The sequence below is a fragment of the Daphnia magna genome, linkage group LG10 (assembly GCF_020631705.1).
Source record: "Daphnia magna isolate NIES linkage group LG10, ASM2063170v1.1, whole genome shotgun sequence".
NCBI classification, from domain to species: Eukaryota; Metazoa; Arthropoda; class Branchiopoda; order Diplostraca; family Daphniidae; genus Daphnia; species Daphnia magna.
The window spans coordinates 8,897,057-8,912,365 of record NC_059191.1 but is presented as its reverse complement, the minus strand read 5'-3'; positions in this window follow the sequence as shown (position 1 = coordinate 8,912,365).

Here is a 15,309-nt window from a genome sequence, read left to right as displayed (position 1 = left end):
GGGGAAAGGCCTGATGGAAGGGGACGCTATAAATATATTGGTCTATCTAAGAGGAAGAAGAAGTGACGGAACGGCCGTGTTTGTATAGATCTAACTCATAAAAAAAAGGAGCAGGGGTGATAGAAATGAAAAGCGCCACTCGTCCCTTCAACCAAGGAATAAATGGTTCTAGTAGTCAGCGAGCCGTACGTGCTGACTTGTGCTGTGCCATCGTTGGTGGATGGCACAGAGAGAGGATGCCCAACATCCGCTTCCAACCGGATGGGAAGGTGATGTGTCGGCCAAGATCAATGAGTCGTATCCAACTTAACGAGCCGAAGTGTGAAATGGTATAGCAGCTCGCAACGATTGCAATACTCAAAAGAAATCCAAAAAATGGATGCTATCGATTATATCGCGTCGTAGATATACATTTCGTTTTGTTTTCTCAACTCTTAAATATAGAAACACGTATGGCTGAATTGTCTGTTCACTGCCAACGTGATTAACACCCAGCAGGGCCAAAATCGAAGTCGAGGACAAAAAGGGAAGTTTGCTTTTTTTAAGCGGAATTCCTCTATACAGTCTACATGAAATATGATGTAGAGTGCAGAAAATAGACGAGAGGGTGGACCTATTATAGACTTGCCAGTGGTGGCCAAACGTGAACCGATTCATCATGCAGAATGGGTTAATACTTGCATCATGGCAGAACAGGGGAAAAAAGAGAGAATATGTTTTCGGTAAAAGGAAGGGGAGTTATATTGTACAGAGGGCTCGATAGAAGGGTTGGATGCATTAAAGATTGGGCTCGCTTCGCTTGTATAGCAAAGTAATAACAAACAAACGGGGGAAAAAAAAAAAAGACTTGTTATTCTATCAAAAATAGCATGCAGTAGAAAACATTAGATAGACTATAGGAAAGGAAAAAAAAACAAACATCATTGATGTATGTATATGTGACCAATCGTAAATAATCGTAGATGTATGAATAGAGAGGAAACGGCAGAGGGCCGGCATAGGTGGGTTCTCTTTCTTTTTGTTGTTTGTTTATTTTATTTTATTCTTTAATGTTAGATGAATAAGCAAACGATTTCTCCTCCATTAACTGTACGCACACGCAAACGTCGACTAACTTTCGTTGCACGATCGTATACGGCTGTTGATTAGATGACATCAACCGGACAAGTCAGGCGAGCATGCAAGATGGATTGTCGCTTCTAGATGATGGCTTCTTATATTCTCGTAATAAAGTCGATGGTAGCCTAATACATCATACGCAGTACTACGTATATAAAAAGATTGCTAAGCCATTGCGTCACACTTGGCTATACACGAGTAGACTATACTACTTTCAGTAGAGGGAGCGTTTCATTCCTATTATATACATCTGAAATGCCTGGAAGCTGAGGCGATGAACGAACAATTGCAAGGCGTTTTTTATCAATAGGATATAGAAGCGCTTAATGCCAAAAGATCCCTGCTGATTAACAATCAAATGATGAGTTTTGAATATCGGCATATATATTAGAAAAATGTTGTAAGCTTATAGGGACAACAAGAAGCGACACGGGGAAAAATGGGAACTGCATTTAATTTGGCACTATACATGCTGTTCACTAGGTGCGAAAACAAATGTGTCTGAAGATTTGCGTTCTCTCAATGCTTTTGATCTCCGACGCAGCAAAGAATGGGGGGGATATAGCAAAGAAGACGATGGACGAACAAGGTGCAAACAATTGGTTGTTGGTTTTGACAAACATCGGTACTACACACAAGACGCACACCTTTACAGCCGATTTCCCAAGACTCTCGGAAACAAGGATTCCTTTTTGGTTCATGTTTCAAACTTTTTCAGGGTCGCAAAGCTTCACAACTAATCCAGCCAAAACACCAGGTTTTTTTTTTTTCTCCTCTTTCTTCCCTTTTTTTCTTTTTGTTCCATGTTTTATGTTTTAGAAAAAGAAAAAAGAGACTGGAGAAAATATCTATTCTTTTCACGTGGGATTTTCTGTTCGACAAAGACAAATGTTGCGGCGAACAACGGGGGACATACCCCTTTTTTTTTCTCTCTCTCTCTTTTGATCCCGTTGTGCGGATTAGTTTCGAAATATCTACCTATATATCTACTAGTGAAGTGGGAGAAAAATAGGCCATCAAAAAAGATGAAATTCTCTGTCTCTCCCTCCCCCATCATGCCCTTCCTATTGGGTCCGTTTCCCCTCTCTCGGTATAGATACACTAACACTCTGCGTATGTATCCAGTATTTATATATATATAAATAGTCTATACGTATATAGTGTGCTATAGAGGAGCAGGGAATCGACCAGTATAAAAACCATCACGCCTCACCGGCAGCCACACAACAATAGACTCCGGTCCGATCGAAAAATCAAAGGAAACCGTCGTATAAACTGTACAATGACAAGAAAGAAAGAAAATAGCAGCCAACTGACGTAGCAGCACCATCTAGTCTATCAGTTCTTTTGTCATTGTCTTCAGTTTTTTGTGTCAGGAGCTCTGTATAGACGAATAGCACATCACACACCTCTCTCTGCTGTGGTGGCTTACACCTTATATACCTTTTGTCCTTTCTCTTCATTCTTTTATCTATATACCTTTTTTCTTTTTTATTTCTTTGGCCTGATGGAGAGAGAGATCGTCCTTCTATTTATCTTTTCTTGCAATTTTTTTTTTCGCCATTCTTCCTATTTTTTTGTGGTCTTATTCCAACAAAACAAGGCGATTAATGCAAAGTTTCAATCATTCAGGTGAACAAATGCATAGAACAATGTAATCCCTGGATGTTTTTCACCTTGTTGCAATTAACCCTTTATAGTAGTATACTATGTCTATAGATGTACAAAATATAGGCCACCTGTTTGCTTATATTCTTGTGGCCAATGAAGATGATGGTCAACTTTTGATTTTCAACTGTTGCTCCGATAGGCTGATTTCATTCTACGCCGTTATTGTGCATCGAAACAACCAGACAACTGGTGAATATAATAGAAAAGAGCGTGAATGATTTGTCGGGACGTGATAAGTCGGCGGTTGTTATTCAAAAGAAAACAACAAGGAAATAACGCAACAACAACAATAATAATAGACACAAAAATCTGCTGCTTGGGGTTTGAGAACACTTTGGTGACGGCCTTGGAGAAAAGAAGAAAAAAAGCAGCACGGCTTGTATCACGTCGACAATAACACGGGAATCTCAATTGTCTACTGGGGAAAAAGAAAAAGAAAACCTCGGATTGGCTATAGGACGTTCCACCATCGCGTTATTACGAAGGGGGCCAAAGTGCGTATAGAGCCGGCCGAACAATAGCATCGCCAGCAGATTTATGAAGCAATTTATGTTGTTGGCCATCGGCTATTTCCTTCCTGCCTTTTTTGAATCGCATAGAGAAACCCTTTGTGTACCCCCTATATATATATGCAGTAGGTATATATTCTATAGCATCAATAATAGCCTACCTCAGGTGGTACATGTACACCCTAGATCAAAAAGAACTTGGTAGTTCTATAGAACGTTGGTCCTCTATATAGGCCCCCTTTATTTTTCTTGTTTAATTTTTTTTAAAGAAAAGGTAAGTGTAAAACATAGAGAAGCTCATGCAAGAAGTTATATATATATGTAATATCCAAAGCTTTTAAGGGAATCTGTTCCCACAAAAACAGATAACCATAAGAAAATAAAAGGTAAAACTTTAATCTTCTCGAACTGGTCGTTGTTGAAAGCCACAAGCTTGCGGTGAATATGTATAAATAACAAGTCTAAACGTGACGTGGTTCGTATATTAACTACCAATTTCTTTAAACAGCCAAACTTTACGGAAAATGATATTACGAAACCGCTAAAAACGTTTATAATCTTAAAGAATTTGTGTTTCAGACATTTTGCAATGCACAAAATATTATTATTATTTAATAATTTAAAAAAAAAGGCGAATGAATGTTCATTTGGATGGCGGTGCACCTAAGTGGGAGCTCCCGTTGAGAACGCCGTTGTTATATGTTGCATCGCTCTCACCGATAGTGCAACACATCGTTCGTGTGATGCAAGTGGACGACGAGACATCGTATAGTATAAATAAATATACTTAAATCTGAGAAGAAAAAATATCGGATCCATCATAATGAAAGGTGATTATTATGCGGGATATAATATAGCGAAACGCCTTTGGTGACGCAAATTTAGACAATCAAATCGGCAAGGTCATCATCACTCTTATTGCGTGCCATTCAAAGGTATATATAATAAAACATGGTTCAACGACAGATCCTTCTTCTTCTTTGATAGTTTCGCATGGCCACAGCACAGAATACAAGATGCACAGCAAGGTTCAACTCGTACATACATTTCTATACATACAAAACGATTAAAGCACAACATTAAATGATAGTTTGAATGAAAAAACAAAACAACGTGATGCGTTATGTACACGCGGACAGTCGAGATTGAAGAACAGCACGAAAAAGAATTTTAACCCCCAAATGTTTCGCACAACTGATGGACTGTCAAACCGTCTATATGTGCCGTTTCATATAGTTGTGAAAATGTGTGTACGTGCGTGTGCTCATATTATCTTTCGGGCTTCCTATATATCTATATACGTTCCTTAAGGTGCTCCTCTGTTGCTCTTTACGCCACTCACGAGTTTGTTTTTTTTTTCTTTTTTTCGACAAGAGGCTTAACTCAGCGGGGGGCTCCGCCTTTGTGGGGGCGGAGAATGTATAAGCAACTGCTGTATACGTCGGATATTTCGACGCTGGAAAAATTGGGAACTCGAGAGGAAAGAACGAACGAACAACACGTTTCTATATACTCGTGCATATAGCCAACGGTTTGAAGGAGAAAACAACAAAAAATTATGGTAATTTCTTTGTGTTATCTTACAGCAGGTAAAGTTTTGGGTTTGAAACATCGAATGGCCGTGCTGCCAGAATCACCTCCCAAGAATATAGGTGTGTCTTGTTCCAATATATAATCAACAATCCTCTTTTGAAATGAATAGATAGGCTATAATATATATTATACCTGAAACACAAGCCTCTCTTTATGTGATGCGAAAATATGAAATAGTTTTCGGAATGCGTTAAAAAATTAAATTCATTCGTTCTTTAAAGACGTGTATGAACTCGTTCACTGTATATATAACACAAGAACGTGGGCATGGAAAAACGTATAAAATTCAGTTGACAAGAAATAAGCCGAGGGAGTGTCGGGTCTGTCGTAAATCATATTTTTCTTTTGTTAAATACATAAATTATATAGACCTGTTTCGTGTATACTTTAGGCCAGCAGCCTGTGATATGTGCATGACGGGAAATGGTGCTTATTACATGCCTAAAAGCTGCCTCACGAATTCATACCTACACAACAAGAGGGTGCTGTTGAATCGATAGCAAAAAAGCTAATTCGTATATATAAAGGCTGCACACGTTAAGTTGGCACGAATTATATAAGAGCATTACACACCATACAGTAATGTGTGACAACATAAAAACTCTCGTATACACAACCTTATACAGAAATAAAATACTTAAAGGACTGCTGTGGTACGAGGCCTATATAACAATCATTAAATGTTTAGTTGATTCACTGCTATGTGTATATTTCATTTGCCAGTATATAGATCATATACGTGGCTTGTCGATACATCCTTGTATAGCTGAAGGGTCCCTTGTCGATAGCCATTTCACATTTAACAGCAACGTGTTTACACATTTCTATACAGTACGTCTTATATGAAATTTTGTGTTGCAAGAGCATCCACATTCCTATATATAGTAATCAGCAATATACCTTCTAAATATATAAATGTATATACTATTAGGCGGTGAAAACATTTGGTATATAATAAGTGGATAAACGAAGCGGATCTGTAAAGAAGCCACTTTTCTTATTTCTCTTTTCGTACATGTATATCTATACTATTAATAGAAGGATGTATATATATGTAGTCTGGAACGGACTGGATAAGAAATGCAATTTGAGGGCAGAGTGTTTTTGTTATAGAACGTCATGCGCTCCTCTATTTGCTTCTTGGATGTGATGCAATAGCTTTTTAAGGTTTATATTATTTGCAGGGCTAAAAGGCTGTCCTTATATAGTAGGCTATACATCCTGCTGTACAACAACAGCCAAATTTACCCTAGTGGAACCCCCTTATTCCCTCTGGGCACAACGAGATTTGCCGTAATCAAATCAAACGGGCCATGCTTTTAGTCACGCTAAGAAAATAACGTTGGATCCATTTTGGCTTCAGTTCGTTAGACATCCTCTTGTATATATAACTATGTATACGTAATATGGCAAGCACTATAGACATGAAGCCTAACTTGACTGAATTAGGGACGTGTAATTTCGCTTCTGAATGATATATCCAGAATAAATGGCACTCATTTCAATACGCCAAATTATTTTGCTTGCCATCAATGATGATCGTCTATCATTTGTATATAATGATTGCTGTCTGAACTCAGATCTCTCATCACTATAACGACCAAGCAATTCAACGTTAGGTCTATAACAAAACAACAATTTTTTTTGAAAATTTAAGAAGGAAATGTCTCGTATAATGTTCATCGCGAGCAAGTAGGGCCTAGTCTACCATTCAGTTAATGAGACTGCGTTTATTCTCTGACAGGGAAATGCAAAGTGGAAAGGAAACAGGAAGAAAGGGCTAAAGGACAAATGCCAAAGGCGAATATATCCGAACCGCACTCCATTTCCAGCTATACGATCGTATAATATACGTTTAGAACAGAGAACAGAATGAAAGGGACGTTATTCCATCATTAACTAATATAAAATGGTCATTGAAGAAAATACAAACGGCCTAACGTGAACTATTTAATAGTTGAAATAGAATAGGCACGTTTCCAAAACATCGCGCAAAAAGGATATAAGCTAAACATTTCGAAGCGATCGGTTTATATACACTCTGGAACGAGTGCTGCTGCTGGCTTCCTCGTAAAAATAAAACGAACGGATACCCGCCCCATGCGAAGAATATGGCGAAGGGTTAAAGCTGTGGAACACGCTGACAGGTCCTCGTTGTGTTGATTTTAGCAAGTCTGTTGAAATCCATTTGGCATATACACAGAATAACTACATGCCCAGCATACCAAAATGTCTATACATGTTGATGAACGCCGGTTGCCTATCAACCAAAGTGAAACGAGGCAGCCCTTTCTATACCTACCGCTGACTTTTGCTTATTTGTGCGCAACACTTACGTAGCTTTCGTGCTGTTTACCCAAACTTGGAGGCACCATTTCATTTTATTTTTGACTAATGGTCTAACAGTTCTCCCAATTATGGTGCAGACGTACTTGCCTTTCACAGTTAAACACGCACCAGGTCGATCTAAAAATGAGGGGAAACAAATGACGCAATATAGCACTGGGACGCTGGCCGTTTTAAATATATGTTATACCTTTCAATTTCCCCTTTCTTTATTTTTGTGTGCCGTGCTGCCAAATCAAAGAAATTTAGAGTCTATATCAATGAATTCGAGCTATTGCTTGGTTCGCAAGCAGATGCGCAATGATCAAGGATTTGTTTTTCGAGTTATACAGCGCATGATGGGCCTCATAGTCTTGATATTAGAAATGTGGGAGGGATGTATTGGCGTGGGCTGATGTCTAGTATAACCAATTGTTACACTGTGTCGGTTGCTGTGCAGGTGCAACTGGTATATAGAGGTGCAGTAACGCGATGATGCGCCGAATGGCTCTGCATGGCATTACACATAATCATTGGGCGGTGAAAGGATCCCCGCTGTTGGAGAGCTTTTTCAACTTCCCTTTGAGACAAGACCGCAACTTGAAATATAGAGCGCAGGTGGACAGACAAATAGATTAACTATATACTTTTTCTTTTTCTCTGCACACCTTTTCTCTTTTTTTGGAAGAGCCCCGGGTTTTTTTTTTTTCCTTTTTATAGCAATCGTACTCGCTCCTTGTCATCATACAAAACATTTTTTTCTTCTTTCCAGTCCATGAGAACAACTGGAAAAAAAAAGATAACTACAAAATTCACAAAGAAAAGTGTTTAAATACAAAAGAAATGATTCACCGTAAAAAAAAAAAAGGGGGAGAATTTATTAAAAAAAAAAAAAATGAAAATGGTCCATTCTTCATGGCCATGCTCTTCCAGCGTGTCACCTATACGAAACAATGCCATGTTGATCGTGCTGAATGTCTATCTGAGACATCCTTTCATTTCCTTTGCGCCCTTCTCCCTTTGAAATTTGCATTTCAAATTCATGAAATTCTATTTGCTGTGCTGTATATAAACAGACCATCATTTAATAGGCCTAAACCATAGATTAACATCGGCTAAACCATCGCATTAATAGCTCCTTAATTGATCCTCCTTATTTTTAGCTATGTAAACGACGCTCTTATATATATGATGCTGCTGTGTGGTATAGACTTGAGTGTCTCCTAAACTCTTATCTAATAAACACGCATCATATAACTTCCGTATAAATGTGTAGATAACGATGAGAATTCAGAAGATTTTGATAACGCGCGTGGGTCATTATTATTCGTCCATGAAACCGATAGTGAAACGTGTGATGGTGAAACGTTTAAAAACAATTTAAATGGATTCGGTGAAAATATTTCTTGCTGTACTTTGAATGAGCAAGTGAAAGAAACATTTTTTTAAAAACTCAAAAGATGGATACATGTTTTAACATTATACAGGACGTTTGATGAACAGGTATATACAAGATTCCACAGTGTATGTATATACGGTAAAGGTAGTAACTCTTCTTGGTATGAAGGGGAGGAGGGAAAAGAGGCATAAAGAACAAGGGGAATACCGCATAGTTTAGAATTGGAAGAATGTCTGACGCATGTTTGCTACCTACCGGCGGGAATGCCAGGTATTTCACTGGATACCCATCCACATGGCAAAGCGAAGAAAGATCACATCGAGTGTCATCGTATAGGATACGAGCACTTTCTCTATCTGTGCACCACGCATATACATTTCCCTACGAAATTTATGGTCTCGACTGAAACTTGAAGTTGACTCGGTGCTGAACAATGTTGCACTAAACGTCTAATGTATTAGAGAGTCGAATGGCGATGAACTCTGATGGCAAACGGGAGTGAATCAATTAGATCAGCATTACATAAAAAAAAAAAAAGAGGAATAGATGCTTTATGTAGACACATTTATAGTGCCTTTATGGAACATTGGTAATGCTCTAATTCCAATAACCACAGAATACGTCGGGTATATACATTACAGCCTTGGAAATCCCGGTGTTATATAACTTTTCGAACGATGCATTCTGCCATTTTGATTTCGAAACGAAAAAAGTCAATGACACAGAATTCGAAACAAACTCTTGATGAAATGGAATTTTCAATTGAATAGATCAGTGGGGGAGTGGGGGGTAAACACTGCGGAATGATCACAAGATATGCGAGCCAAAACATCAGGGATGTCCCACACTGGAAAGGGCAAATTTATGGCGAAGACACACAACATGAGACAATATACCTTTTACCCTTTTCCCCTTCATTCCAATGCTATTTCTTCTTCTTCTTCTTTTTATTTTGTTGTGCATTCTCATTCCAATAACTCGAGAGAAAAAAAAAAAAAAGAGGTAAAACTCAGTGTGGAAGCAAAGAGTAAATGGAAGTATATAGAGAATGATGAACGATTGGGGTTTTGCGAGTGGGCCCCGTGCTGAGACGTTCCGATATTTATAATCAGGGGGGATGGACACCATGTCAGCTGAAAGTGTTGCTCAGGCCAGACCCCTATACACAATAGGCCTCCTCCCCCCCCCCTTTTTTTTTTCTTCTTCTTTGAGCGAACGATGGGGGTTAACATTTAACTGCGTTCCCCGAATGTTGAATGTCCCCCCTCCGCCTCCTCTTCTGTGCTCACCCTTTGTGTCTTTGTATATGTATATAAATGCTATACATACGTATATATAGTAGGATACGTATATATGCAGTGTGTATAGGTTCTTGGCTATAGGGTTTGAACTTGATATACAAAAGGGGCCCACTGCTGTGCACCAAAGAACACCTGTGTAAAAGAAATGGATATATAGCCAACTTGTCGTTAATCAAAGAGAGGTACGTACAGGTGTCGTATATTTTCTCCTGTAGTCACACCAGCACTGATGGCTGCGAGTTCAAGAGCACAGGAAAGAGAGAAGAGAAAGAATGGGCTTCGAGAAATTCCCCAATTCGCCATGAATAATGCAATATATATTGAGGAATGATATGTTTTTGGCCTTTCTATATCATTTGCCTCTTTTAATTTTGTTTTTTTAAATATTTTCTTATGTGCCTATATACAAACGACAATTGTTATTAGATTTCTCCACGATGAAAACACAAAAGAGACTTGCTGTGAATTTCATCAAGCAAATTCATTTCAATGTGCACTCGAGAGTTGGGATCGTTACCCTCTTCTTCAGACGTTATGACTCCTGGGAACCAATCTTGATTGGAGCTTTTCCCTGTCATGTTACACACACACACACAAAAGTCCGCATTGTGTTACACAAACAGCACGATATATATATATATACTATATAGCTGGAAATCGATTGGAAATTTGGTTCACCTCAAACCATATATATATTTTATATGTCACATTCAGTGTTGAAGGCGAAGACAGCAGTTCTCCAGATATCTAGAACAGGCAAACGGTGCTTTAAAAAAAAAACCCCTGCTGTATAAAATAGGCCATAAAAATCAACCGAGTATATACGGGGTGCAATTTACTGCGCAGCCATTTTGCGGTTGATACTAACGTAGCGTACAAGAAATGTTGCAGCGCATCTATATAGCCTATATAGGAAGTGTCTAATGTCTTCTGTGTGGTCGTGTAAAAACAGTTTCGTATCATTTTCTTCTTTATATATGTCTAAGGGCCCTATATATAACTAAAAGGCCACGAGGCGTTCACTAAAAGTTATATATATGTCCCTTCTTGTATTTACTATAATTATGTATATTAAACGGATGTATATTACACGTTTCAAATGAGGAGAGCATTTGAGGCGATGCCCACGCTGATTTTGATCGTTGAAATAGTCACTTGATCTCTCACAAATATACACAGAGGAACATCAGGAGGCGACAAATGAGTTGTGAGAAGACAAGAGATGTGTTTACAATGTCGTCAAGTCAGTCATCTGTGCTGGAGAAATTCGATTCTATACACGAACTGTTTTTAGAGGAGGGGCTCTGTCGAGTGACAGGCCCTAAAGGACCATCTTATAATGATAGTAGGCTAATATATATATGCTGGATATGGGCCGGAACCTCCCGGCCGTTTCGAATTTCAACGTCTCTTTTGCTTTAACACTTCAGATCCTATATATATGTATTTTAGACTTACACATTTTCGCGATGTTCAGAATATTTAGGAATATAGTGCTGTATATATAGAGAGAAAGAGAGAGAAAGGAAGTTGAACTGACTGCTAACATCTGTTCTCCAAAGTTGCTCTTCATCGTCTTTAGTGCAAAGTGACCATAGCAAAGGGCCACAACTTCCGGCCACCAAGTCTCCAGAGACACGTCTGTATAGATATAGCGAAGCGACGTTTGGTTACGACGATTGATCAACATGTACTAGACGTACAACAAATATAGAACGACATCACACTCGATGGGGAAGAGCGTTTGAAAAACCACAACAGGTATATTAGGCTATACATATAAAGAGCAAAGTGTAAGAGTTGAAGATGTTTATTGTAAAAACAACTATATACCATACAGAAGATGGGAGGGGGGTCACTATGCTTGTGCGCGCTGTTCAAAGCTGTGGGACGACATAAGGACCTCAGCCCTAAGTGTCGGAAAGCAGTTGGGGGTCGTCGAATATAGTGGGTTAGTGCGAGCGTGAAAACGTGCTGTGTCGACTCGTCAATTGAGAGTGTTGCTATTTTCAGCGCTAACACGCCGTCAGTGCTGTTCCTCGTCACTTGCATTAGGGCTTACGTCATCACATTTTTACTTTGCCAATCGACAGGATGTTATTGGACGTTGCCATGGTTCTATTACGACACGAGATGGACTTGGAAATATTAGAGTAGATACGGTTTATGCTGTAGAGGGAATTATATGGGCACAGTGCTGCCATCAGGACAAGTTGTATGCAAATTTATGCGTGTCCTTTCAATGTCGATGGGATGATGAATCTCCGATCTCATATTCATTCGTCGTATAATAGAAAATTGCGTTTTGTAAATTGCTTGGCACAGATTTCTGCTCGACATTGTTGGTGATTGAAGTTTACTGCTGCCATACCTGTAACCACGTATAAATGTTTAACAGAAGAAAAAAAATTAAAGGGAAAGGCCTTTTTTATTTTTCATCTGTTTTTTTGTTTTTTACCCCTTTTTCCATCCGCATTTCTTTTCTCTTTTCATATTACGTATATATATATGATTGCTGTGGATTTTATGTTCCCATTGTGCCACAGCAGGGCACATTTGGAGGCACCTCAGCAGAGCAGCTCTTTTGTGCCATTGGCCAATGGTGGATGAGGTATGGACCCAATCACTGTGGGAGGTCTACTTCCATCCCGCCTCTCCAGGTGGTCTTCACGAAGACCCATTCCAACCATTGCTGTTACGAATACGCATAATAATAGAATCAATAAAAATTTATCGTTAATACCTTATATTATATACTATATACAGCATATGTTTGTATGATATCAAAATCCGGATTCAGGTGATTCTGCCTATATCAAAGGTTTAAATATAATATAGCCTTTATATACTTGAATATATTCTTAGTAGAACAACATTTCGTTGGTGTTTGGTATAAAGCCTTTTGATTCGATGCAATATGCGGATTAAATGGCATTCATATTCGTCTCTACTTGTATATAGATAATCGTTGTTCAATTGAAATTAATTGTTGGATCATTTTGAAAGAGCTGGCTGAAATGATGGCGACTCTCGAAAATGCCTCACATCGTGAAACTTAAGACCCCCCCACTTCTCAAAAACATCAAGGGGGGAATCGGGGGGACAAATCATTTCCGCGCAATGGGTGGAACTCTGTGTTTTGTCAATTGGACGTCAATATTATTTAGCAAAATTGATTTCCTTATCAATACATTTGATAAAGGACTTATTTCTCCATATATAGTTGACTATAGGGCACTGCACGACTCCTCGTACACCTTGTTTTATAGGTCCATTCAATCTTTTGATATGCGGAATTATTTCGTCATGCATCAAACGCCAATGATTGCGTCATCGTTCGCCCCAGGCCTAATAATCACGTTTTTAAAAAACTAAGCCGCGATGATCTCTCTCATTTTTTGAAGAAAAAACAAACAAAAGTATAGGATATATAATAGGCGCTAGTGAGTTATGAGAGTCGTGTCAAATGCGCATTATCGACTGATATACAACGAATGCGCTCATTGATTATCTTCTCTCTCGGAAAGTATATTTAAAGCCACGCAGCCTTTCGAAACACAGGACACAGGTCCGCGCCGTGCGTATATAGATATGCATATATATATACATACACAGCACACATACCCATGTCACACTTTGGAGGAATGCTCGGTCGATGATAGTTATTGCTGTGTTCGTTGTATGGGCTGACATCGGGCAGACAAAAAGAATATATACGAAAAGAAAGGAAAAAAAAAAATTGGAATTATAGTCAAGCCAGCGGGGGACACATAGCACAAGGCATATAGCAGTAAAAAAATGCCCATGAAGTCAAAAGAATTTCTTCGAAAAAAAAAAAAATAAATAAAAATAAATAAAAAAAACAAAAAGGAAAAGAAGCAAAAGGTATAGAGCGGAATATATAAACTATACATGTACACAAGAAGGAGCATTCTACATAGAGATCGACGGCAAAAGGCAAGAAAAAGCCCCTGTTTAAAAAAGAAGAGACCTATACGCTTCTCTGTTGTATATATAGTATACTACACGTTGTTTCAAATAGCCAAAGACGCATTCTTGTCCGGACCCCCACTGTCAACTCTAACCCCAAGAAATCTCGACTCCTGCAGTGTTTCTTCCTTCATTTGATTTATAATATTGCATTTAATGTACATATACATTTTTTTTTCTTTCATTCTCTCATTCTCTATATTTTTCTTTCTTAACAATATCGCATTGCTATTATATAATACACGCAAGTTTCATGATTCTCACATGATCGGTCGAATATGCCATCGTTCTGCCTTTTGTTTCATGCTGTAGAGCTATAAAAGCTGCGATTAATAGAAGAAATTGGGCAAACTTGCTTTGTAAATATTTAATCGGTCCTGAGACTGATTACCTGTGTTCCAGTTATATATAGCTAGAATGGCTACCTATACGATGTATGGTGTCATGAATGCCCAGCATATTTTTGGCACCTGCTTTCCTCTGGATATGCTGGTGCCACTATATTTTTTCACTTGGGTATTAGGATATAATACGCATTCGACGTGTGTTGGGCTTTAATATCGTTCTCCTATTCAGACCTAGTTCTATATATATATATAATACACGTTGACGTGTTATGTAATAAGCAAATCAAGTCAAAGCCCTCGACTTTTTTGAGGTGGCCAACTGCGTTGCATTCGAATCTCAGGAATTGGCTGCGATGAAAATGATCAAGCAACGCTGTGAGCCATATCGTATCTTATTCTTATATATATAGCACGTAGGTATTATTATGGTCTTTATAAATTGCGGTTAAAGCAAGCATGCGCAGCAGTTATGAAATAATAACAGATATGGCATTAACTATATATATTTTTGATTGCATAAAAACAACAACAGAGAGAAACGCATCGATATATAATTATGGATTGAGGTTCTTTCACGCATCTGTCGCTATATATATATATGCTGCACGAATGGCGCATTGGACATCAAGTGTTGTAATGGAGAAACCTGTGGAAACGCAGGTGGAAATGCCAATCATGCAACGCAAGGTATGTCGATATTGGTAAACGCTATAAACAGACTATAATAAGAACATTTCCTTTGCGTGTGAATGATTCTTATCGATTTAGCGAATTATCGTGATCTGGCTCAGCTTTATTATATATTATATAGGTCTACATATATAACCTAATAATTAATATATAGACCTATAGATGTCATCAGACGTTTCGTTTTTGTCTTGCGTTGGCATCAGTTTTAGTATGCAAACATAACGTGAAAACGTCTTGCCCAATCTTCCGGGCGGTTTGATATTCATATGAACGCGTTTGACTATTTATATAATCACAAAAGTCCGTTTGATTTCCATACAGTGGTGAGATCACATTCTCGCAGATTCGCAATTAAAGGCTTCACG